The sequence below is a fragment of the Antrostomus carolinensis genome, unplaced genomic scaffold (assembly GCF_000700745.2).
Source record: "Antrostomus carolinensis isolate BGI_N321 unplaced genomic scaffold, ASM70074v2 scaffold3800, whole genome shotgun sequence".
Classification (NCBI taxonomy): domain Eukaryota; kingdom Metazoa; phylum Chordata; class Aves; order Caprimulgiformes; family Caprimulgidae; genus Antrostomus; species Antrostomus carolinensis.
Window position 1 is genome coordinate 180,651 of NW_010289074.1, and position 20,662 is coordinate 201,312.

General features: G+C 40.8%; 1 protein-coding gene across 1 annotated transcript in view; it reads left to right on the top strand.

The window, feature by feature from the left end:
• The window catches only part of LOC104525642 (CUB and sushi domain-containing protein 2), a 291,143-nt gene that overhangs the window by 53,164 nt on the left and 217,317 nt on the right, over nucleotides 1–20,662 (top strand).

Below are 20,662 nucleotides of genomic sequence, written 5' to 3' on the forward strand. Positions count from 1 at the left end.
AAGCATTTAAACAAACATCAAGTGGCACAAGCTCAGCTGCAATACGGGGACACTTTGCTGTCAAGTTGGTCCCTCTGCTCTCCCCTCGCAGTACAGCTGCTCTGGTGACCAGCTCGTTTTGGAGAAGAGTGTATAGAAGTTGTGTAAGAAAACACTAAAGAATTTGCAAGACTTTGACATTTCTGATGCTTTGGCATTTGGAAATGAAGGGCTGCTCATGTTTGAGATGTGCTTGTCTGACCTGTGGGTTGCTGTACATGACTGGACAGGTGAAAGGTGTTGAAAATCAGCACCTGGAGGTCTCAGCACAACACTGTGAGGGTACCTTGTGAAGGACTCATTGTGGTGGTTCTTTCCTAAAACCTTCATTTTCCTCCTTTCTTGCTCCTTTTTTTCTTTCTCATATAATAGAGACCCATTTCTTTTCAATCAAGGAATCTATTTGCAGAACATGTAGTTGTTAGACGCGTTTGGTTTTGTTTCAGCATACATTTCCATAAAAAGTCACCACTAATGAGCTGTGCAAAAATTGCAGACTTGCTGCCAAGCCAATTTGGTTAAAAGGCTTGTCCGTCCTTCATTACTGTTTGATCCTTACACATGCACAATGTGCTTGATCAGGTACAACCATGGTAGCTATAAAAGGAAGGTGAGATAGCATCATATCTCTGAAAAATCCTTGTTACTTCTAATGCAGTTGCTGTTCTCTGTTTTATTTTATCTCCATGTGTTGGTTTCCCAGTTATCAGTGGATCAAGGTTGTAAGAATTAAGAAAATAATCTCAAAACCCGGAGTTTTGTTTCATAGTTAAATTGGTTGATAACTCTTGTAATTCTAGCCAGTGTTAAGGAAGTTTTGGGTCAGTTTGTCTACCAATTGACTACCAGTGAAATCCTGTTGACTTAGAAAATCTGAATCCTGGGCTTTGATTTCCTGCTTTGGAAAGTGATAAGTGATCCAACCTGAATCCCAGTCTCTGATCATAGTTGTTGGCCCATCCTGTGTTCTCTCAGCACAATGACATTTCCAAGGGTCCACATTCTCAGTCTCAGACAGTTTCTATATTCTTGATGTCAGGACTCCTTACTGTACTCCCTATCTGTTTGCATTCCAAGAAGTTATGTTTGACTGTTTTTATTATGTTTTAATTTGCTTTTAGGATATTGTACAGAACTCTGCACCTTGGCAGGGGAGGGAGCTCTTTATAACTCCAGGTTTTACTGTTTAGGCCTCTACTGATGTGACCAGAGATCTGAATAGTAGTTCATTTCTGGAGCTGCCTACAGAAATTCACCAGCCTGGAAAATGTTTCTTGCTCCACAGGATTCACAAATGCAATTTTAGAGGTCACTGTCTAACAGTTATAAAATTTATCAGTTTGTTTCTCTGTGTAAAGAAAGGAACACTGGGGCTGATCCTCAGCTGGAGAAATCAGCTTGTGTCTGTCTTGTACTAGCTGGAGCTTCTGCAAGAATCCTCATCATCTCTCACTGCTTTCAGTGGTCCATATTTTTTTTACTTTAGTGGGATATGTATTTGGGTGTCTACATCTTGATTTAGGCACATAAATCTTCCATCTGATTCACAGATCAGATTGACTTTAGAGGAAGTTGTGTGTTGGGAATTGCTGAAAATACCGACTAAAGCAGCAATCTGTCCATGTGCAGCATTTCAGACAGGAAGAATTAGCTTTAAGCTCCAGTTTCTCCATTAGTAGGAGTCTAGTTGACTTTTGATTATGTAGGCAAAGCATTTCCTACAGCAGAAGAAGAAATGGTTTGGCTGACCTGCATTGCTTTTAGTGGCTTGCTGTGAACTAGACTTATTGTTCATAGCAGTGATGGCTGGGAAATGGAAAGCAGTTTGCAGAGACACCAAAAGGAAGCCCGCTTGCCTGGGTAGCAGAAAGCCTGTCCCACAAAATCCTCTGACGTGTACTGATTGGATCTAAGCTCCTGTGAGACATCCTCTCAATCTGTTCAAATCCACCTAGCCTGGATGGTAATTCCTTCCCCTTTTCTTTACTTGGTGGCATTTCTTTTCAGTTTTGAGATTAAAATGTCATCTGTCCAAGGTATAGAACCTGACTATAAATAAGTAAATAACTTCCAGGCAGTTTGCTGGGGCTTACCTTGTTGGAAGAGCCCTGCTCTATCTGTAACTTAAGCTTTGAATTGCTGGTGACTCCTGGTGGTTTTTTTCTTGCAAGAAAAAGCAAAGTGGAAGGACCTCCAGCCCCTCTCCAGGCGCAGGCCAGCAGGAGGGATTTTGTGGTGGAGGAGGACAGAAGTGTTCTCTCTTTCTGCACACCCATAGGGCTGGGCTGAGTTAAGCAGAAAGCATCGTGTTTTGGACAAGGGACTGATCCGACACAAGGAGATAGGTGTTCAGGTCTCCATCTGTTCCACTCTTGCCCTGACACTGAGTTAGGAACAGGGGTGACTCTTGACCTTGTAATTCTCTGCTTTGACCTCTTATTTCCTTCGCTACATCGCTTTTATTTGGGTCTTTTCATAACTCCTGTGTGCACAGAGCTCGTGAACTATGTGGTGTCATACAGGTGTCTTGTGCATCTGAAGAGCTGTTTAAGCACTTGTCCTGTCTACCAAGGAACAGGACCAGGTTCCCCTCTTGTCCAGTCACCTGTGCTACTCTTTAGAAAGCAGAGAAGTTGAGAGCAGATGATGTGAAATAGTCCTGTACGTATTAGACTACACAATTAACACACCTCCAGGAAAGCTTAAATAACAAAAGGCTACTACTCTGTGCAGCGTACCTTTTAGTTAAGGGGTGTGATCAGCTCAAGTACAGTGAATCCATCTTAATTAAAATTAAATGAGTATTTAATTAACTTTATCTCCATTTCCAGAAGTGTGTGCACATGCTATGTGGTGATCTGTGTCTCTCTGATTACCATGTATTCTCACCTTGAATAATATTTTGATGAAGAAAACAATATGATTAGCTGTCAGCCTTTTAAGTTTGGGTTTTGTTTTTTTTTTTTAAAAAAAGCTCCTCCTTCTCTTCCCCCTAAAACATCCCTTTGTGCAGGCTGTGTGCAACTGAAATCTGTAATTTTAAAACCTAAGAGCATGGGACTGCTTACAGGTGTGTGCTGCTGGAAGGATGTGTGCTGCTCTTCACTTGAACACGTTGGTGACTTCGGTTGAGGCACTCTGAATTCAATCTGGTTACTGAATGTAGGTTAAAGGAAAATAGGAGTAGGTGTCTCCACAGTGCATGTTAAGGGATCAGTGTGGCAAAAAGTCCTTCGCTCTACTGCTCTGCTTTATTCTCCGTGACATCTTAGATTGAATTTTGTTAGCGAGTCCCCAAATCATAGTCAGGCACAGACTGATGTGACCATCCCTGGCAAAGCTACATGTATTGAAGGATGCTGGGCAATTATTTCGGGTTTTGCCTTGAAATGCTGTTTTTGGTCCCTGCTAGGGCTCTGCAACAGCTGTAGTGGTTCATGGATGGAGCTCTTTGCTTCTGTTATGCTAATTTTTCTATTCTTTGACTCAAACCAAGGTGTTTTTATCACACTACACAAAAGCTGTTTGTGCAGACATAAGCTATGTTGAGAGTGGTTCAGCTTCCTATATATAAATAGAAAGGGCTCATGTGTATGTGTGCATGTGCAAGAAGATTTTTCTCCTGATTTAATATTTTCTTCATGTTCTAACTGTCAACTGCCTTTACAATTCTTGCTATTCATTACCATATCTGAAAAATGGGTAGGGGAAAAGGCATTTACTTGAATGTGTTTGCAGCTCATGTGTCTGGAAAATGCCACTTTTAGATATTTGAAGCTGAGCAAAAGCAGCGATGCTTCATTCAGAGCATGAGCTGCTGCTGTGTGAGGAGAGTATTAACAACAATTTTAGGGAGGTGGCAGGAAACAGCGCCTGTAATGCTGTCAGTATCTAGATGAAAATGTACTTTTACATGGATATCTGCTTTGCCATCCAGATCAGAGATGATTGAGTGTTCAGGGTGTCGGGGGCTGCCTTCGAGGAGTCCTGGAGTGTGTAACCAGTGCAGAAAGTGCGAATTGGTTCTTTCCCTGAGTATTAGAAATGGTGAGATGAAATGCTGTTTAAAGGAGGAGGAGGGACTGTCATCAGTCTGAATTTGTTGTTATCATTCAGATTATTATGGGTTGATGTGTCTGCAGATGAAATGGCTGGAGCATTAGCTCAGTTGCTTTGGGTTGGGGTTTTTTTTATCAGCTGTCACTTTCAGCAGCTGCTTCTCAGGTGGGGAAGGTCCCTATGGCTTTATGCTCTTGAGTTTTCCATAGAAACCATATCGTGTTATTAGAGAGGAAAAACAATGATTATTCAGGCAGAGAAAAGCTCAGTGATATTATTATTAACTGTAAGAATAGGGCTTGTCAATCAGTAATCCATGAAATGTAGAGCAAAATAAACATGACCTGGCTTCCTTTCACCTTGGAGAAGTACTAATAGATCTGACCTGTGTTTCTTTGTAGCTATGCTGTACCCAGCCTTGGAAAGTACATTTTTTTTTTTTCCTCTAGCTGGAAGTAAAACCTGGTACAAAATAACTATCAATCCAACAATTAAAAAGACAATAAAACCAAAAAGCTAAACGAAACATACTACAGATTACAATATTTCAGGGAAAATTATTTGGCCTGTTTCATTTGCCAGGTAACTCTGGCCAGTGAGAAATACTTTTGGTGGAAAAAGTATTTTTTCTTTTATTGAGTTTACTGAAGAACTCACAGAAAAAAGTAAAATTTGATGTAAACAGTCTGCCCTCCCCAATTTTATAGGGAAAACTGCAAAAGGTTCCAATTTATTCCTGAAAATTGCCTTTTACACATTCTCTTTGGTACTGGGAGTATTTAATCCCTAATGTGATTGTCTAGTAATTCTGCATTTTTACTTCAAAAACTTTAATTACTTAGTAGTGCTTAATTATTAGATATGTTGGCTGATATGACCAATGCCCACTTGAAAGAAATGAAACTGAACCTCACTTAAAAGAGAATTAGATTAGGTTCTAATATAAAGTATTGTGCATATTTTGCCCAGACTTGGTGGAGAGAGTTGGGCTGATGTTGGCACTGACTCATGTCACTGACTGTCCTCATGCAGATAGTGTGGAAGAAAAGACATGGACCAGCTAGAACAAGTCCAGAGAAGGGCTACCAGGATGATCCGAGGGCTGGAGCACCTCTCCTATGAAGACAGGCTGAGAGAGTTGGGGCTGTTCAGCCTGGAGAAGAGAAGGCTCCGGGGAGATCTTATAGTGGCCTCCCAGTACCTGAAGGGGCTACAAGAAAACTGGGGAAGGACTTTTCATAAGGGCAATTAATGACAAAACAAGGGGAAATGGGTTTAAACTGAAAGAGGGGAGGTTTAGATGAGATATTAGGAAGAAGTTCTTCACTGTGAGGGTGGTCAGACACTGGAACAGGTTGCCCAGAGAAGCTGTGGCTGCTCCTCCCTGGAAGTGTTGAAGGCCAGGTTGGATGAGGCTTTGAGCAACCTGGTCTAGTGGAAGGTGTCCCTGCTGATGGCAGGGGAATTGGAACTAGATGATCTTTAAGTTCCCTTCCAATCCAAACCATTCTATGATTCTATGAAAAGGCAACTTTTTGTGAGAACTGCCCAGTGTAAACTTAAAAGCCCATCTCTACATCCTGAACCATTTAACGTCATGTTACTGGCTCTCCAGTTAGCTCTCAGGAAAAAGGATGCTTTTGGAAAACCTTTTTTTCTGAGCAGAGAACATAATTATGGCAACTCTAGCTGGTCAAAATGGATGATTTCAGTTGAAGTTCCTGATTTGCATCATCACAGGCCCAGCCCGGTGTTGTAACGTGCTGTATAAACTTCATTATAAGAGAAATCATTTAGTTTCATAGAATCATAGAATGGTTTGGATTGGAAGGGACCTAAAAGATCTAGTCCCAACCCCCCTGCCATCAGCAGGGACACCTTCCACTAGACCAGGTTGCTCAAAGCCTCATCCAGCCTGGCCTTCAACACTTCCAGGGAGGAGCAGACACAGGCTTCCTTGGCCAACCTGTTCCAGTGTCTGACCACCCTCACAGTGAAGAACTTCTTCCTAATATCTCATCTAAACCTCCCCTCTTTCAGCTTAAACCCATTTCCCTTTAGTTTGTAAGAGTTAAGTGTATGACCTTTAATTTATGCAATAGATGGAAAGCAAAGTGTGTGCTGCTTAATGGCATTTATTTCCTTAAGTGTATATTTTTATTAGCTGTGTCTGAGTATCCCTGTTGTAAAATTAATCATGCTGGTTTTCGATCGGTTTCCGAAAGACATGTGGAATGCAATTATACCCTGTGTGTGTAGACTAATAATTTTTTAACCCAGCATTTCAACTGAATTCAATAGAGATTACGTGGTATAAAAGATAATTAATGACCCGTGAATTTTACATTAAAAACAATGCACACACAAAAAAACCCTCCACTGTTGCCATGACCAGTTTGGAAAGATGAAGCTTTTCTAGCTAAAACAGTAGTAAAATAGACCTGCCAATGTCTGAAAGATCAGCTTTGTGTGATGCCAAACTGAGGTTGGACAATCAGAGCAGGTAAGAAACCACCTCTTGATTTAAAACAAACCAACCAACCTTTAAAAACAACAATAAAAACCACAAAAAACCCCACCCAAACCCACTGAAAAGCTCTTTCTGATTATTTGATCTGTTTCTCATTTGCTCAACAGCTTCGCTCATTCTGTAACACACAGACTTGTCTGGTGCTTTGCCTTGAGGGAGAGCAGATGCCTTTCACCTGTATTTCTGTGCCAGCAAAGATTGAGTCCAAATAAAAAAAGAAGCAAATACAGATGCACCTGGCCCCTTGAATATTGACCAGTCAATACCATGTGCACTTGGGGAAGGTTGTTGGCTTGGTAAAAAAAAAGCAAATACAGATGCACCTGACCCCTTGAATATTGACCATGTGCACTTGGGGAAGGTTGTTGGCTTGCACACTCTCTGGCAGTGTCATGCACACAATTATAAGCAGTCCAAGAGGTAAATTTGATATTTTTAGCTCACACCAAAGCAAACAAATTGTAAAAGGACAGGTAACATCCTGAATGTGCTTTCTGTGAGGTCACCTGCTTGCTTTGATCAGCTCATAGATGTTATTTTCTTCAGGCTGACACAGCTGTGATGCAGTCATTTCATTATTCTTGTTATTTGCATGAAAATTATAACTAGTTAGTTGATAAAGTCACGGCGACTGCCTTGTGCCCCCAGGGAGGTGCTGTGCTATGCTTTATCTTGGAAATTTCATAGTGAGAGATCTCATCAGTAAGGATATAACTGAACAGTTGGTTGTATCCCTCTTTGCTTCTCTCATGGGAGTCTTCCCCTCTACCTTGGCCACAGCTGATTGACAGACCAGTTCTTTTAAAATACCTTTCACTCAAATGATTAACTCGTAGTGTTTTCATACATTTTGGGTACAGTTGTTCTGATTTGACTTCTAGATTTTTCTAGCTAGGAGCTGTTGCTGCTGTGGAGCTGTTTTACTTTTGCATGGGAGAGGTACTGTCTAACTGGTCTTTGTCGTGGTTCAGTGGGGAGTCAACTGCCAAGCGTGCACCAAGGAGATGAGCTGAACTCCTTTTGTGTTCATTTTCAGTGCTGGTTTTCCCTCCCCCGGGGGCTCTAGCTATTTCTTCCGAATCATTCCACTAATTTGAAGCTTGGAACAGTTTAATGCACAACTTGTGCGAAGATTAATAAAGGAATTTACCATTTTAGCTGTGAGAAGTATTTTATAGTGTTGGTGTAAATCCAGATGTTTCTCCTCTGATGGGTCAGATTTTCATATCCCCAGGTATTTCTGTACTGAGAAATACTGAATCCAGATGAAGGATCACATGCCATTAGTATATTTCAGACTGGGAAAAAAAAAATATGAGCTCATTCATTCAAAATAGAACTTTCTGCCAAAGAGATATAAATACACATTGCTTCTTCAATATTGTGGCCTCCATTCTTGATAATAAGCAATTGAGAATAGAGGGTGGGGAATTTGGCAGTTCTGTTGTTACTTCCATAAACAGTAGGGGTGGGATGGCTGGATATTTTCAGCTTAGCACAAAAGCTGAAGAAAAGAAAGAGGATGGGTATAAAAAGCATAAAAACATGGGTTCCAACTAATCCATTAAAGCTTATTGCTGCAAGAAGTGGCTGGATTCTGAGCATTTTTTCCTTGTTATTTCTGTCTCATGTTTTTTTTTTTTTAGAAGATTAGTCTTTCAAATGTTTATTCATGTGCCATGTAACATCTGAAAAATAACTAGTATATTTCTCTCCTTCCAGGATTCCTAACTTTCCTCTGTGCCCTGTTTGAGATGCATATAGGAAAACAGTATCTTTGACTTGTTTGATGAAGAACATATTAATTTCATGATTGTTTTTCCTTGATCTTATGGAAGATTTGCAGGAAAATGGTTTTTTTTACTCTTTTCTTTCCATTTGTACTTAGTTCCCTGCTCTGAGCTGAGGTGAGAGGTTTTTAGATGACTGCATGTTCAGTTGCAGACCATCTGTAATTGAAGATGCAAACGTCTGTGCATTTATCTTCTGAATGTGGGAACATCTCATGGTTCAGCTGCCTCCCGACCCCTCTATCCTTTCTAGACCACTAGCTTTTTTTTGCTCAGCCTGAGCACTCGCTGCTGGAGCTTTCTTCTCAGTGCTGTGTCATTAAATTACATGAAATTTCACCTCCTGTGGACTAATCACTTCAGTGCTCGTGCTTCATACATCTGGGCTAGAGCTCAGACATGTCTGAGACTGGGCGTTTGGAATGATCTGTGTTTTAATAGAATAGATCCTGTAGTTTGACATTGAGTGAATCTTATTTTATATTGGAAATTACATAAGCCCCACTCACTGCTAAGAAAACAGACTATATTTGAAACACAACAGTTTCCATAGTCCTAATGGAAGTGACATAAAGGTGATTCCAAAATTATCCTGTCTTTAGAAAAGAGAGCAGTTTGTTCTACATGCTGTGTCAGAAAGTGTTGTATGTACGTCTTCCAGAGTCTCCTGGACAGGTTCAGATCCTGGACTCTCCCAAAAAGAATCTTCCAGACACTGTGTTATGGTTTTTTCAGTTCTGTAAACTAACACAGAGGAACACTTATGCTAATTAAAATTTCTTACAATTATTGATTTCTCTTTTCTCCTGTTCCTCCCACGCAATGTCTTATCCTATAAAATTAGACCAGCCTTGCAGGAACATACAGTAGGAGGAAAATGAGTTTGTGCTAGAATATTTTATGTAGTAATCTCATTAGCAGTTGTGCTCTGTTGAGAATCTATGACCAAGTTGTCTGTACGTGCTTTCTTGATGTGTTTGTCCTAAACCATCTTCCAGCATCTTCATCTGGAGTTGTTTTCATGATCTCATGTGCATGTTGGTGTCCTCTTGACCTGGTAGCCTCAGGTGCCTGGTAGATAAGAAAGTGGAAACAAAAACTTAATGGAAGTCAGGGTTTTTGTTCCAGACGTGTAATTATGTGTGAGCAGATTCTCGGTGGGCAAAGTGGCTGTAATTTTTATATCTTGCAGACAAATCTGTGTTGCTGAAAGTGCACTGGACCAAAGCACAACAAAGCCTGGTGCAGCTTGTGTGTATAGAAATTATAGCCTTTAATTCTGTTTGGGAATTTTTTGTTTTGGCCTATAGTGCTGAAAGTAGATGAGTGTCTTGGATAAAAGAAGGATTATCACAATCTTTTGTTTAGGAATCAAATGGAAAACTTTATTTACAGCTTGAAAAAGTGTATGCTATTCTTTAGAGACTGTAGGTTGCAATAAAAGCATACAGGCTACGCTGCCCCCTAAACAGATCTATTTTTATGGCATTTCTGGCACAATTGAAGAATCCATTATCAGAAATCCCATGAGAACTAATGTGAAATAGAGTTCCAGCCTGGCTGACCAGTCCCCTGACCTGCAGGTAATGCCTAAATGATGCTTTGAACATATAAAATATTACATAAATGCCACATGTTGTTAAGCTTTCTGTTATGTCTCTGTATTGTGGAATATATCTCGTTTTACTCAAGCCTCAGGTAGCTTTCCAGGGTGAGGAAGTTTTGTTGTGGCTGAAATTCTACCAGACAGCAGCCAGTAATCCTTGTAAGAGCAAAACTGGCTGCTCGTCCCCCTGTGCCTCTGACCCCTCAAGGGGTGTTGGGCCAAGCCCAGCTGAGGCTCCTTATTTTCTCCTTCCAGGTCTCCTGGGAACTTTGTAGTGGGACCAGTGGGAGCTGCTTTGTCAGCAGGGGAGTTGTGGGAGGTGGGAGGAGCTGAGGAAAAATAATGAGTTGAGTGAGATGTGAAGCTTTTGATCAAGAGAATGGATTTTCTGGCTGGAGGCAAAGATCTGCTGGAATTTAGTTTATCTGGTATAAATAATTTTTTTGGAAGAATTTGGATGCAGTGATTTGGAAAGGAGAGTGGGGGTTATTGGGTAAAAGTGCTTGGATAACCTGTGGAGCAAAAACTGATGGCATTAATTTATTTGAAAGATGAGAAATTGAGCTGGGTTAGGGTTGAATGGCAGGTGTAATCATGTAACTGGGGAAGTATGTTTATCCTGGCTTACAAAATGCATTTTTTCCTGTGTTCTTTAGCTGTTTAATACGTGCGTAGGGCTCTATCAGTAACAAAACACAAAATAATGAGATCTATGATGTATTGATACTATCACAGGCTGTAAACCTTGCTCCAGGGACTGCCTCTCCCTGATTCAAATACCAGGGTTCATAAGAAGGGAGATGCATCTTTTGCCTCTGTGGGAATTGCAGGACAACATCAGTTTCTTTCTGGTCTTTTAATGTGTGTGATGTTGGTTTCTTTCTGACTTGTGGCACAACTACTTCCCTGATTTCAGTAAAACCTTTCAGAGTTTACAGAAGCAGGTGGGTGGATGTCTGTAAACATCACTAAAAGTTTTCCAATTACTGGGCTGTCGATGATGGAAGGTATGCAGTACAGCATCTCTCTCGTGGCTGTAGAACTGTGGAGTTTCTCATTTCAAGACAGTTTACAAGATGCTGGAGCTGTCTGGAAAGCTTCAAGTGCTGCAGTGTACAAATCTGTGCTTAAAAGGTATTCTAGTGGAGTTAACAAAGGCGTTTGCAGTGGCGAGTTCATTACTGAAAGGATCCTTGTCGAACTTTCTTCCTCCTTTGTGGGGTGCCTGTAACTTTTACAAAGGAAATCATATCCTGAATGTCTTTTATGGTGTCAGCAGGAGACAGGACTGAGAAATGGCTGTAATCCTGAATATCTGGCAGTTGAGTCCAGCAGTTGCTTTGTGATTTGTAAGAATGGGAAGGTTTAATCTGCAACCAAAGTAGCCTTTTCTCTCCTACCGCTCTGATCTTTAGCTTGCGTAAGCCACAGCCTGCTGTGCTGCTTTGGAATTTATTTAATAGCTCAGTTGTTTGTACATGATTAAAAATATAATGAATGGAATGAAGCAGTAATAAGGTGAACAGCTCATAAAGAGCTTTAGTCTAAAAGTATCTGTTTTGACTCTGCTGGTATAGTGAAGAGTGTGGCAGCAGTCACAGGAAGTCCACTGCATCAATCTCTTGCAAGCTTTAGTGAGCTAATGCTGAGTATGAGGCTTATGTGTCACCTTCTCTAGTTTATCTTTTACAATGGGCCCTACTTTTTTCCACTCAAGTGTTACTTTGACTTCCTAGTGTTTCCCCTCTGAGTGCCTGATGCATAGCTCCAAAGAAAAGAGCTTTTACTGTTATACATTGAATTGCGTGTTAAATAGGTGCTGTGTAAATTCTTCTTTCTGATGTGAGGATTTGAAGGGGCTGAACTTTCATGCTTTGCCTGGAAGTTCTTTGGCTGTTTGAAGGGTTCAAGAGCTGAAGACTGAGATTAATTTTTCTTTGAGTTTAATGTTTTCTTAATAAGAAATGTTCAAGGCATAAACTGATTATCTCAGAAGCTCGATATTATTCTCTTCTGTGGTAGGCAGGTGAAGGGACCTGTCCATAATAAACAGATTTTATTCCTTTGCTTTCCTCTCAGCAGTGGTAGCATCTGCAGTAGATGGGTAAGGTTGGGTGAATGAGAGTATCTACTTTCTGAACTCCCCACCTGAAGTGTAAGGAGGGTTTGCATCTTTGCCCTTAGAGAGGATGGGCTTGTTGGGTATAAACAGTGTAATTCATGTAGCAGGGAAAAATAGAAGTGGAAGGAACTATTTTTGATCTCTTTCATGTTGAGTGCTCAGGGAAGTGCACCCTTTGTCTTCATTGTTGTTTGCGTTTGGGAACCTAACATGTTGGGTTTGCATTTACACATGAACTCTTTCAATATGATCTTTCTTAGTGCAGAATTCTATTATCAGAGTGAAAACATTCAGCTTTAGTATCAGTGGTGTGGAGCTTAAACACAGGTTTGCCCCCTGTAGTGGAACAAGATTCAGGCCAGTTCTGAGATCCTGAGTTATCTTCTTTTTGTGGTTCAGTCACAGTCCTTTCTCTTTCTATTGATGTGCCCTGAGTGTCCTTTAAAGCAAATCTGTATCCTGTTTCCATGACAATAGTTGTACAATAGATGCCTTTGTTGTAGTGTGTGCGTTTGGGTTTTTCATTTGTAACATCTCTTTGCATGAATTCCTGGTATATTCAAGGTCTGCTTGAAGTATTTGGACCATCAAACTATTCCAGGTAGAACTTAAATGAGCATTTCTGATAAATACAGGCCTAACCATTGAGTAAAACTTCATGGTATCTTGTCTGGGGAGAGAAGAGTGAATGAGATGAGTTTTTTCTATTTAGCTGATGAGTAAAATGAGTCTCCAAGGACAGTGATTCTGCAGGGTCTTTGGGAAGCCTGTTCACATGCTGTACTTCCCTGCTGCTGAAGGATGTTTCCTTGACATCCACTCTGAACTCTCAAGCCATGATTTTTGACTGTTGCTTGCTTTCTTTTTCTTTCCAATTAGTCTTATGGGAATTTCCTCTTTCACCTTCCCTGCCTGCCTTCACCTTAACTTGCATATATGTCCTTTTTTTATTCATACCTCCCAGCCTATTTAATGGGCACTAAGATAGGGCAGGTCTCAGCACCCAGATCTTTGAGTAACAGACAAGGGTTTGAAATCAAGAGGAAGCTCCTTGAAATCAGAATAAAGTAATGCTTCTGAATATATTCAGGCATTGGGGAGATCCCATGTGGGGCTAAAAACTTGTTCCCTGAGGTAAGTGCATGTTATTGCATAGCTTGCAGAATTCTTCTTGTGTCAAATTTTGCAAGGTAGGCACCTGTGAATTTAGGAAACAGGACAGAGCTGTAGGCATGTTTTTATGACATAATTGTATCACTTCAGCTTTGTTTTTTGGTGAGGATAAAACTCCCTTCTAGATTTTTTTAATCAGTTATGACCACAAATTAATAATGAATCTCTAGTGCTGGAAGCAGAAGATTACCTAATTGCTCTGGCAGCTCAGTGGACTCTTTTCGTGGTACTACCCTTGAAACATACTTGCTTTCAGACTATTGATAGGAGGTGTTTGCACTGTGCTCAGCATTCCTGGTTGCTTTTACTATTGACCATTCTACTCAACGATATAATATTTCACCTTCTCAAGGGCATTTCCCCACAAACTGGGTGATTTCACTGATGAGTTAATGTTCTGCTCTATAAGGTTGATGTTCCCGTTAGTAATGCCTGCAGTACTGGCTATTGTGTGATATTGGGTAGCCAAGCTTCCTCAAGTACAGAAAAGATAACTCTAAGAGGGAATAGAAGGAATAAATAATGAAGGCAGTTGAAAAATGAAAACAAACTTGTTTTTCTATGCTTATTTGTGGGGATGAGCCAGAAGCCACTAAAAGAAAGAAAATCAAGCTGCCTGTGATGCTGGTGTGAAGACTTGGCAGGTCTGGTTTTGGGCACAGGGATTGCCCAGTGCAGGTGAGACCCAAGGAGCCCCAACACCCCTGGGGCTCGAGCCCTGTGCTTTGATACCTGCTGCTTCCAGAGAGGTGGCTGAAAAAACTAGGAGTGATATGTTGTGGTGAATGCCCTTCCTCTGCTGTGAAATATTTATTAAAACAGATGTAGTTGGCTACAATTTCTGTTTCTGGGTAATGGGCCAATAGCTAGAGAAGATCAATAAGCAGATAAACAATGTGGTCTCTCAAGTTGGAAGTGGCTTTTTTTAACAGAACAAAGAACATTCTCTGTCCAGGGATGTTCTCCAGCAAAATGCAGAGCGGATCAACACTGGCACCCAGTGTCTAGATAGAATCAGTTCAAATCTGGGTTTCCAAATCTGACACCCTCTTTTCACACTGATGCCTTGGCTTTCAGTCTTGATGTGCACGACGGAATGAGGCGCTTAATCTGATATGGCAGCTGAACTCTCTGGGGCTGCAGTTTTAATTCTGCTTTTGTTTGGTTCCTGCAGTTGTCTTCTGGTGCTGATAACCACTGCAGTATTGCTTTCCTTGGCTTGTCTTTTACGTTACGAAAAGATGCAGGTCTCTGTTTCCCTTGGAATGGTTAACCTTAGTTCAGGGAGGAAGAGAGAAAACAAATGTAAAACCACCCTCTTCTCCAGGGAAGTTTTTTTTTTTTCCAGATTATTCTGCAGCTGTTAAATGCCAGTTCAATGAAGCCTTTAAACATACACTTAAATCCGTTCCTGCTAAGCAAAACACTTAACATACTTTAAATTAAGCTTGTCTTCAAGTGTTGTTGCTCTGAAAAGCAGCAGAACTAGAGCATGTTCACAAAGATAAGCACATCCTCAAGTGCCTTGCTGATGAGGCTCCTGATGCAGGAGAGCATCCCAGGTTGGGATGGTATGTGAGGACCACTGGTTCTGGAAACTGAACCAGTTTGCTGATGTCTAAGCATCTACCAGCATGACATTGTTCTTCAGGGCCCAACAAGAGGCTTCTGTAGCCAGGTTTCAGTATCTGTGTCTTCATTCCAGCCAGGCTTCCTCTACCGAGCTCAGTAAGGACCATTTACTTGAAAGTACAAAGAATGGGTGGCATAAAGTGTCAAGTGTTATGGATCCCTGCTCACTGCATCTCTGAAGATATGTGGGGTTGGTTGTTGCTGTATCTCCCATGATCTTACTGCTTTCATGTTTTGAATCTTTTGCTGTTTCTGTAGAGGGATGACTAAATCAAATCTAAAGTAATCCTCCCTCAGCTTGCATGGCACTCTTGGAAGTCGCACTGAAGTTGCTGTAGCACATTCCAGGAAGGTAAATTGAAAACCAAAAATGAATTTCCAAAAAAGCCTTAGAACTACTACCACAAAGAAGATGGATGGTGAACCATTCTGGTCTGTTATTATCCAGAAGTAACTATCTGGCTGGTTTTTAGTGAACAAAGAAATATTAGAGGGGAAAAAATAGTTTCCATTTAACTTTATCTCTGTTGGCTGTACTGGAAATGAATCATGACATAAAAAAGCATAAAATGAAATGAAAAAGATACCATTTATTTCCTTTTCTGTAGCACACACTGGACGCTTACTCTGAAGGTTAAAATTCTTCTGAACTAAAACAGATTGCACTAAAACACTGCTGAAAGATATTGGAGAGTCATGGTGTATCCCTGTGGTACTTAGCCCAAAAGCAATGGATGAAGAGGGAAAGGAAATTGGTCTGTGTGGATCTCCTTCCCCTTGGAGTTCATATTTGTCATGGCCAAAGTTGCACTGTCTGTGTTTTCATAGGTGTTTCAGTTAATTTTGAAGTTGTGATGGAAATTTTGGAGATATTCTCTCTGAAGAATCTCTTTTTCTTCTTGAATTTCTAGGAAGGTAACAAATAAAATGCAGATTGTCTTCTGAGTGAGATCCTGCTCTGCCCAGCCTGCATCTCCAGCAGAAGAGACCTTTCTGTTGATTCACTTGAATGTCTTGACTTCCAGACCTCACTAGATTCAGGAAGTGCAGGAAAAATGGAAAGAAGGGTTAAAAAAAGCAGAGTGGAGACTAATTTGGAAATGAGTGTGCAGTGATGACTAAGCCAAGTAGCTTAGGTCAATGGTTTTGTTATTTTGCTTGGTCTATGTAGCATCCTTCATTGGGATTTATAAATTATTCCTGCTGTAATAACTGTATTCAGGAGCTATAAGTGCCTGCTCTGGCATGGCTTGCTGGCTTTCTTTTCTTTTTTTATTAGAAATGAAAATTAGTTGGGAATGAGGAGATAATGTATGGCCTCATATCATAAAAGTCGTACTCCTTGATAAGATTTCAAGGTTAGAACAATGATAGCGTTGAAATATCTGTCATAAACTACCATAGATAATTCAAGCAATAAAAATGCTTCTTTTAGCTATGTAAATAGGGTAATAGACTGGAATGCAGTATCTAGATGTATTAAATGTTGGGGTTATTTTATATTCAAACAATATAAACAGAGAAAATGGAGCTGAAGATTAATTTGAATAGGAAATAGAGAAGATTTCTCTTCGGAATGGTGAGCATAGGGATGGATTTGAGTTTGTTTTGTTTGAAAGTACCTGAATTGGCAAGGTAATGCCAATGTATCAATGTGATGAGCAAGAAGAGAAATGTCTCTCTGCCTCTTCCCACCCCCCTATTTTTTTTTGTCCTGACAAAGAGAGCTATGGGGTTTTAGGAAAGGCTGATGTAATTAAGCTAAATGCATTGTGATGGTGGGATGCTGTCCAAGGATGCGTTGAGTCACATCTAATAACTTAAAACCTACTAATTAATTTCAAATGAACTGGAACAAGGAGACATGACTTGACAAGTACAAGGTTTTGAAAGCTGCTGATTTTGAAAACTTCCAATGTAGTGATCCTGGGCCAAGGGGATGAGGAAAGATGGAAATAGCTTGGGTGAGCCTGTTGAAAAGGGCAGAAAGAAATGGGGGTAAAAATTAAAGTCAGTGAATGCCATGAAGCTTCTGATGCAGCTCAGCAATTCTGGTGCCTCTTTAGCAGCTCCAAGGAATGGGTTGTGGAAACTCCTCAGATGTGTTGTTTACATCTTCAGTTTGTTCACTTGATTTTCAAGCAACACATTGTGAAACCAGAGACACCTCTGGTCTTGTACTAATAAATTTGGATATAAAGTTTACAAAGAGTAGCTCCACAAGGGAAATGAGTCTCCATTGCTCTTTTGATCTTAAAGGTCTTTTCTAACCAAACCAATTTAAAAGTTACATAGCACTCAAGATCTTGAATGATGCTCCCAGGGTAAGATGAAGAGTGTGAGACAGGGTTCTAAAGGATGGGACAAAAGGAGCCCAAACTGAAGGGCAAGAGAAAGCCTGGAGCAGAAGGAGGTTAAGCTGGACAGAGATTGGTCTTGTGCTGTACAGGTTTCTTTTTGAAGAGTGAGTGGATTTGAGGGATGGGTTGAAAACTGCAGGGAGTGGGAGAGTTCTAGGTTTTGGTGGGTTTATTCCTGGCTGATGTTTTCTATGTTCTGACACTTCATAGTTGTGAAGTTTCTGTTTCTGCCACCTTCTCAGATCATCTTATCTCCTGTAACCTCTTAAGACAGTTGTAGCTGTAGTCCTCACCTAATGTCCTCTCCAGAGATCAATTACACTGTTTCTGTTTGTGTCTTTGCTGGCAATTAACACCATGATTATAGTTCCTCTACTGTATCATCTTAGGGAGTGGGGTCTCCAGGGCAGTTTATCTGAATAGTCCTTGGGACAGTGATGGTTGAGGTATGTTGAGGAGCTCTCCAGGTGCAACTGCAAGAGAATAATCCTATTTCCTTTCCTCTGTCATAAAATAAGATAATGGTTTGGCAGGTGTTCAAATCAAGACAAATAAAATAAACTCCTCTAAATTCATCATGGAAAGAAACAGACTTAGCTACAAAATGACTAACAGGACCTTCTATTCATCTGTACAAATCTGGTCTGTGGCTGCATTCATTTCCATACAATCACTGGAAAAATATTATGTTGATTACTGGGAACAAAGCTTTTATGGAGAGGAAAAAAATCCATGCTACTAATCTACAGTGGAATTGGTAAATGGGTAAGACAAAGCTTTAATAATATTATTCTGTGCGACATCTGATGTAAATAATACAGTTCTATTAATCTCTCAAGCAATCAGAGAGTCTGGCTGTTAGAGGCAGCCAAGTATTAGCGATACTATTATCTCTTCTCAGGAACGTTGGAGTAGAATCGCAAATCCATTGCTGTGGAAGCGGCTGCTGCCTCAGCTCAGGGGCTCACAGCAGTGGAACAAAGGCCTGGAGGTCCTGAGCTGAGTGAAGGGGTTGGGGTTACACAGCCATCTCCACACTCTGCACCCTGGCTGTTTGGGTTCCCACCTTGTGATCTGCTGTCGGGGTTTTGTGCAGCTGTGCTTTCCTGAGGAGCATTGATCTTGTGTCCTTTGACTGTTCTCCCTCCCTTTCTCGGGGAAGGTGTGCTTCATCAGCTCGTGTTCAGGGGCTGACCAAATCAATCTTCTGCACAAATGCCTCAAGGGCATGACTGACAGGGGATCTTCATACCAGCAGCTCTGCTGCTTTTGCTGAACCCAGCTCTGGATGTAGCTGGAAGCAGTTTTTTCAGTCCATAAGGCAGCAGTTTGAAGAAGTGTTTGTCTTCTGCAGATGTGCGTTGGTGTGTGGTTTGGTTTTTTAAATTCAAAAATCAACTCACCTGAAGCAACCCCCCTGAATCCCAAGTGATCAAGGAGTTAATGTTGCCTCCCTCCAAAAGCATGTGTGGGATGTCTGTCCTGTAACAACATATTAGTTAAGGCAGCCAAATGAAGCAGAATTTTTAAATGAGATCCTGTTTTTCAAGTATGATTTTAAGATACGATACAGGTCAGGGTTGTCTGATTCTTCACAGTTCATTAAGTAGAGAGCAGCTAGTGTTAGAGGCTGACTTTTAAAAATGATAGATTTTTATTTATAGCAAAGTTCTAGTCATTAATTTTAAAGGAAGGAAGCATAAAAACAGGAATGGGTTCATTTTAAAAAAAAAAAGTTACATTGGTAATTTAATTAAATTGGGGTTTTGAGTATCATTACAGAAAATGAAACATTAGTTCTGCGCTGCTTTTCAACCCGTCTGATGTGTTTGACAGCATCCCCTGCTTAAAAAACCTGTCTGGTCATTAATATTTCTAAAAGTTACTGCTGAATTTCCCAACTCAGGTGCTTTGTGGAAGGATGTAAATGTTATTTTGGGAAGAGGGAGGAGAGGGAAGAAATCTGTTCAGTCAGAGCTTGTGCCTGTCCCATTGCTGTGCAGTGAACGGCTGCGTGGGGAGCGGGGGGCCGTGTCCCTGGGTTGCTGGCAGTGCTCCTCTGCACACAGGTGTGTGGAGAGATCTTGCAGTCACAGCAGAAAAAAAAAACCACCCCACAAACTGAAGCAATGCAGGAGTCAGGATGTATGGGTGATCAAAATTAATCAGGTTTAAGGTGGGAAGGTTGCATTTAATCTGGAAGTGGGTTAACTAGAAAACAAGGTGATCTGTCTGGATCCAGAAAGCCTAATCCTGTATTGATTACAGATGAGTCTTTTGCTTCCCTCGCTGCAAGGGACGCTGTCCATGTACCTGCTGTAGAGTCCTCTCGGGACACTGAACTGTGAGGTGGGGGACAGCCTGTGCTGGGGACAGAGCAGGGAAGTTTCAAACCCTGATCCTAAAGCACCATCCCACAGCAGGACAGAAACGTAGCGTCTTTGCATCAGCTGCTGTTAAGGATTTATGTTTCATTTCACATGCACAGGGTTGGTTGTATTTTTTTCCTGCTGCATGCTGTGTACACTAGCATATCATTTTCCTTTTAATCTTCCTCTTTTCCCTGGCAGAGCTGCAGACAAAACCTCCCTTTACATATAAATTCATCTGCTTTTCTTCATGCTCCCGACAAAATTGTTTCCGATGATAAACTCTCACTCAGCTTTGAATGACCGTGTTTTCCTTTCTCTGATGTTTCAGCCTTAATGAAAAAGAACTATAATACAAGATGCTGCACAAGGGCCTGATTCAAATTTGATGAAGTCATTCTTAGTCTTTTGGTTGTCTTCATTGGGTTTTATATTGGGCTCTAAAACCATGATTTGAGTGAATCTCTTTGGAGTGGCTTATGGGAACCTGTAGAGTTTTATTTAATTCTCTGAAACTACTGTACAGAGACATTGGTTAAGGATTTACTAGCATTTTAGCTGTAATTTCTCCATCTTGTGTTAAATTATCCCATATTCTTTCTGATGCAAACTTTTGTTGACTATATTTTTGCCTTCAGTGGAGCTGGGTTCAACTACATTGTTCAGAGTCTGGTTTGATGCATATGCATGAAATCTGGATTAAACATAGAGTGCAATGAGGTATAAATCTTCATGGGCTGAAATGTTGCTCTTTTTTGTCTGGGCAATAGTTGCAAATTACAGGTTTTGCCATCTTCTGCGTGGTGGTTCTAAGGAATAACACAACTCAGCAGCGGCCTTTGAGGTGCCTGGCAAAGGTCTGTTGAAAAATGTTCTTTCAAGCAGAAATGTTAATCTCTGGGTTCTAATCAACTGCAGTTGTGTTAAATAGAACTGCAGAGGGACTTTGGTTTAGAAACTGGTAAAATGGGTCAGGAAAGAG